At 42.6% G+C, this 6,477-nt stretch overlaps 1 protein-coding gene across 1 annotated transcript in view; it reads right to left on the reverse strand.

The window, feature by feature from the left end:
* Positions 1–6,289, reverse strand: part of ASB7 (ankyrin repeat and SOCS box containing 7) — a 36,163-nt gene extending 29,874 nt beyond the window's left edge. Inside the window, exons 1-2 of the mRNA XM_004693089.2 lie at positions 5,867–6,289; positions 5,607–5,701 (exon numbers count right to left, since the gene is read on the reverse strand). The gene's annotated coding sequence lies outside the window, so the exon portion shown is untranslated. The remainder of the gene's footprint in view (positions 1–5,606; positions 5,702–5,866) is intronic.
* Between the last annotated feature and the right edge of the window lie 188 nt (positions 6,290–6,477).

The raw sequence follows: 6,477 nt of genomic DNA on the forward strand, positions 1-6,477 counted from the left end.
TTTTCTTCCAAAGAAGGGAAGACAGACTTAACAGGAAGGAGGTTTCTCAATGTCTCAGTCTGGTGACTGATCACGGTTAATATCAAAGGTGTCAAGTCACTTGACAATATGATTTGAGAATTGCATTAGCCCTATGATCTATCTCCCAAGATGCATAACCCTAGTCTAATCATAAGAAAAAATATTGGGCAAATCCCAACCGGGGACATCCTACAGATACCTGACAGTACTCTTCAAAATGTCAAGGTCAAAACACTTCAAAACAAGCAAAGTCTGAGAAACTGTCACAGTCAAGAGGAACTTAAGAAGACAAGGTGATTAAAGTAATAATGAATAGTATTCTGGATGGAATCCTGGAACAGAAATAGAACATTCAGTAAAAGTTAAGGAAATCTGAAGATAAAATGGAGTTTGGTTCCCAATAATCCATCAATAGCAGTCCATTCGTTGTGACTAACATCTATTACTGAAAGATATTAATATGGGAAACTGTGGACCATGGGAATTTCATTCTCTCGTCAGCATTTTTCGGTAAATCTAAAACTACTGTAAAATAAAGCTTATTTAAACAGTATCTCCAATGATAATAAGGCTCCAGCATTTCTACAAGTGAACATGAGTATTCACAAGAGCGACATCTACATTTCACGAGTGAACACAACCCGCTGCATTACTGCCAAGTGTGTCTTTGGTATCCCTGCCTCCCAAGAGTATGTTCCAAGATCTCAAACCATTAAGCATCCCAGCTGCTTCCTTCCATCTACCACCTTCTTCCAAGGTGGTGGTCGGGCTGGTGGGGAGGACAGAAGAGGTGGGACTGAGAAGAGTATGAGGGTATATTCGTTAATGGTACCAAGAAAAAGCTTTGACCTGAGGACAAAGAGACATAGTACTTCTCTACACAAGACAGACGCACAAACAATAGCAACCTGTGATCATCCCATCTGGGCAACTTCAAGAGACGGGTGAGAGTCTCAGGACCTGTTATGGTGCTCTGCTAGGCCGTGGCCAGTGCTGCTCCCTACAAGTGGAGTTTTAACAGATTTCTGAGAACTTAAAAGTGTCAAATAATCCTAGATGTTAAGATCATTTTCCCCTTTTCTGACAGTGCCACATGCTTTAAATTATAACCACAGGTTTCAGCTGAAAAAACACTCCTGTACATCAATCCGTACAGGAAAATACAAACAGGCACATGCAAGCACATTGCACATGGAAGCAGGTACACACACGCACACCGCACCTGGGAGCAGGCACACGCACACCGCACCTGGGAGCGGGCACACGCACACACACACGCACACCGCACCTGGGAACAGGCACACGCACACACACACCGCACCTGGGAGTGGGCACACACACACACACACGCACACCACACCTGGGAACAGGCACACACACACACACCGCACCTGGGAGTGGGCACACACACACACGTACACTGCACCTGGGAGCCGGCACACGTACACTCACTGTGTCTGTGACCCTGGCAGCTGCATCCCTTCACAGTGAAGGACAATGACTTATTACCGAAATATGCCAATAGTTTAAGGACAATAACTTACTGCCAAAATATGCCAACAGTCCAAAGCATCGTACGATTGCATCTTAGCGTTATTTTACAAAAGCTGAATAGCTAGTCGGGTATGTATCGATCAATAAAGAGAAAAAAGACCACTGAACTTACACACGCAGCATTCAGTGGTGAGCATGCTTATCTAAAACAGGAGGAAGTGCAGAGATGAGAATGGAAAATGGCCACTTCCCCTCTAGAAGAGCAAGTTTGAAAAACTGGAAGCCCCTAGAAGTCACTTACAAAATAAGGAATATGGTGGAGACAATGCTCTGAGTTACTATATGGCCAATGTTAAGTGGTTTTAAATTAATGATGATGTATGAAGTTAAAAACTGACCCTCTGAGGGTACAATCTTTAGAAATTCCATCCAAGGCTTCATAGATGGAAAAAAGAAAAAATGTACAAACAAAACTACAGAATTATTTATCAAATGCACAAAAGCTTTATAGGAGACCTTAATGCTCAATGTTAACATTATGCTAAGATTTTATGAACCCATCTTTTCTACTTGACATGGGGTCAAAAGAAACCAGTATAGGCCTCCAGCTTTTATACTGCTGACCATGCTAAAAATAACTCATTTAGCAATTAAAATAAGTAACCATCTAATTTCCATTTAGATGCTAAGTGAACTTCATATTAAGTTAAGATGCAAAGGAAGTCTATATTCATAGATTACAGCACAGAATAAAATAACCAAAAAACAAGAACATATTGAAGACTTGTCTCCAATTATATAGCTTTCCCCAAACTTGCGTATGTCCCCACTTTTCTGTGGCATAAAGCATTAGTCATTAATGGCTTTTTGCGTATTATTTTCACTAAAAGTCCACACATTTTTTTATTAACTGATACAAATAAGTTCTGTGCTTTCAAATTTCATACAAACTAAAAACAAGGTAACAGCTTGCTCTTCAAAAAAAGAAAGAAGCACATTTCTCTGCAGAGTAAACAGAGATACAGGCTGGTAAGGAAATAAAATCACTAATGCCAAGAAGCTGGTTCTCAGGAACAAAAACCACCAATGGCTCACAAGCCCTAAGAGGGAAGATGGACACAGGGTCACTGCTGGGATCAAAGTGGGCGCTACTGTGGCCGAGGCACAGGGGAGGAGTTCTAATTGTGTGACCAAGAGGCTGCAACCCAGAAGAAAGTAGCAGTTTTATTTCAGTACTATTCCACACAGTTGAGTGTCCAGGCTCCAAAACACGTGTGGATATTCAGATGTCACCCAAATTACTGGGCGTCCATTTAACACAGGGTTAATATCAAGCACTACTTACTAGTAGCTCTCCTATATGCCAGCAGGAAAACCCAAACTTTCATGAAATACAAAGAGGCGACTTTTGTCATTCACTTATTCAGACTCAACTCTTAAGTATACAACAAAAGAACTAGAAACTATGAAGTCCTAGCAATATTATCTTACTAACCCCTATTTGCTAGAATTATCTTGGCAACCTCAAGCCAATGCTTAAGAAGTCTGCAAGAAAGGACAGGATACTCTACTCTGGGAATACCTTCAGTTGAGAATGACATGAAAGGCAGAAAGTCAGGCATTAGATATGCTTAGCTTACATAAATGGTATCTGTCTTCATACTTTTTAGGAGTAATGTGGACCTCAAAATAAAAAAAAAAGGTATTTTTCTGTCATTCTGTCATGATATTAAATAATTTTGAACATCATCCTTTTTGATACTATAAAAATAATTATGGAACATAGCATCGTTTAAAATCTTCAATTACAAGCAGTTATTCTTCTGATGTAAACAAATCTTATTTGATTATCAAAAAGCAAGCATTTTCTTTTCTTGCAATAACATGTGATGAGCAATAGAATTAACACAAACCTGATCAGGTTGAGACAGGATAAGCTACCTAACTGCACAGTTAAAAAAAAATAGCCAAATTTAATATTTTAAATGTTTGGCATAACCTAGAGCAAACAGCCTCAGTCATGCTAACACCAGAAACAGATGCTGACAATTTACATATATTCTCAACCTTAAAAGAATCACTGAAAGCTGAGCAGACCAATGAAATGTACTGGAGCAATGGCTGGAAGCCAGAGAAAGCTGTGTCTCCTACTGACATGCTTGACTCACCACAAACCTGCTTCCTTACCCTCCAGGTGAGAATATCCCTCAGAAATAAACATATCCTAGAGTTAACTCTAAAGGAGGGGGAAAAAAAATTTGAGAAGGCAGAAGTAAAAAATATATTTCATTTTGACCTTAAAAACATACTTCAAACCTGTCAGCATTTTGAATATCAATATCAATAGTCCTATCTCTAATGGTCTATATATTTAAATAATGAAAATTATTCTTTAACTTTAGAAACTTCTGCTTGTTTTTACTAAAATGAAATGACAATCATGATGGATTCTCTATGTATGCATGCAATTTATCTATGGAACAGTAACTGGTAGATACTAATTGTAAATCTCAAACAACAAATACTCTTTAGCAGCCAATTCCAGTCTCAAGAATATGCAAAGCCTCATAGTCCCTTAAAAGTAACTTTAGCTGTATCCTGACTTTAGAAGAATTAGTAGACAGTAATTTCTTTTTAAGAAAGGCAAGAAGTCTAATAGAACTGAATAAATAAGAGATTTCCTAACAACTTCTGCTATTGATATTTTAAGTTATTTACACCTAATATTTCCTAAACAGTTTGAGACATTAAAAGAACTAAGGTTAACATGTCACTTTTAACTACTGTTATTGGATGTTAAAAAGTCACTTACGGGCCCTGGTTAAAGCACAGCACTAAGAAGCTAAAGCCACTTCCGCATGAGTTCGATTCCCGCCTGCCCAGGAAGTGACCACATGGCTCAGGAGACCTCTGCTGACCCACCCGCTGCTCCCCTCAGCAGTGTACTTCGTAGATCTGCCTGCTCTGCTCCCTGCTGTCTCTGGTGAATCCTCTCACCCTCCACATCTCTGGCCTGTACCCCAGTTCTGTATGAATAAAAATCTTAAAAAAAAAAAAGTCACTTACCTGACTAGTTTCTAAATTAACTCTTGTATATTTCTCTAATCACATCTCCTTTGGTAATTACATGACTGTCTAAACTTACCTTTAGTGTATTTTCAGAGACAGCAACAAAATACAGTAGCAGAAATGTGATGACAAAAAAAAAGAGACTTAAATTTCAACCTAGCAAATTCGCTGTAGGGGTTTTGAAATGAGAAATCATATTTATAAAGAGTGAAAAAATAAAGTCCTACATTCTAAACACACCAAGCCATTCTTTTGTTTTCAAATTCTCTGAGTATAGCATGATTAATAAGACATTACATTAAGTTTCATAAGTTCTCCTAGAAAATCTGAAGAGCAACAAATATTACTTATCTTTTTATAACAGTGTCAGAGTCTACCCACATCTGTCACACAGAAACACACAAAGCCCAAAGAGTTAATTATACATAAGTACTTCGGGGGGAATGGTGTTTTCTTCCATTCATACTATTAAGGTACACAGATGCACATTTTACTAGGAAAAAAATCACATTATTTTCTCAAACTGATCCATGTCAGTCCCTTACTAACCCTTGCTCTGCCAAACCCTTATCAGCTAGGTAACTCAAAAGATTTTCTGATGAAGTGGAAGAAAGATGATAGGAAAGAATAAGGGAAAAACAGAAAATTGTGGTTTAATTAAAAAGCAGAGTCATTCAGAATTAACAAGCAATTAACAAGAAATTGAGGTATTCCTGTGAGGGCAAGGGGGCGGGGGAGCCACAAAAAGGTCTCAAAGTCTCAGAGCAGGGGATACGGTGCGGGGTACCAAAGGAAAATGCAAAACAAGGAAGCACACTGTACAGAAGAAAAGGTGGAAAGGACACTTCTGGGATAGAGAAGTTGGCAAAATGTTAAGGCACGGGCAGTGTTTGGGGTTTTTGCTGAGAAACTGAGAGCTAGGAAAGGGTGCATTCCCAGGTAACCACCCAGAAAAGAAAGCGTCGCTTAAAGAGGTAGGGGCCAGAAATAAACAGTGGGGGAGGGGAAGGCTGCCTTAGTACCTTTATAGAGGATGCTGGTCGGAGGCTCTCGCCAGCTTCTCTGGTGGGTGGGCAGTCCTCTTCCTGCTCTCGGGTGTCCTCCAGCCAGCTCAAATCTGGAAAACAGAAAGCTGAGTGGTGCAGTGCCCCGGGGGCGGGGAGGAAGGGGCTTTGAGGGAGGGGGAGCAAAGGAAGAGAGTGGCAAAGGCAGGCAGGAAGAAGCAGTGATTCTCTCCCCTCCAGCCAGTCCCCTTCCCCTGGGGAGAGGTAACTGACTTTACCTGTCTCCTCAGCTGCTGCTTCTCTTCCTCCTTTCAGCCTCCTCCACACTCACCAACTTCTCCATTGAAGAAACACCCCAGGCAGGGCCGGACACGGGTGTTCCTGATCCTCTCCGGTGCCTCACGGTCCCAGCCAGCCGAACATCCAGACAGTCGAGCAGGCAGGGGGCGGCGGTCCCGGCCGCCGGGCAGCCTCGGGGCAGGGGTGCAGGGAGGAAGTCCCGGCTCGAGTGGGGGGGCAGTCCGGGTCCGAGGGCTCGAAGCTAGGGGCTGCCGCGCTCCGGGCCGGCGGCTCCCAGCTACCGGGGGATCCGGGAGGTCTCGGGGCAGCGAGATCCCGGGTCATACAGGGTCCGAAGTGCCAGCCGCGGGGGCTCCAGGCAGGGGGCTTTCGGGATGCACTTTGCACTGGGCCACCCCCGCCCCCTCCCTTCAGCACTTTGGGGTCACTGGGAAGGGACCAAGCCTTCAGTAGCCAATCAGCGGCCGCACTGGAGCCCGAGCCTGGAGCCGTAAACCAAGTCCGGGGTGGGTGGGGGTGGGGGGGTGGGGGCGACTTGGTTGGTTGGTTCCTTCCTTCTCTCCTCCTTACCCCCAGCAGCCCCCACCCC

This window comes from Condylura cristata, unplaced genomic scaffold, assembly GCF_000260355.1.
Source record: "Condylura cristata isolate star-nosed mole 26May11 unplaced genomic scaffold, ConCri1.0 scaffold00035, whole genome shotgun sequence".
In the NCBI taxonomy this organism is placed as follows: Eukaryota; Metazoa; Chordata; class Mammalia; order Eulipotyphla; family Talpidae; genus Condylura; species Condylura cristata.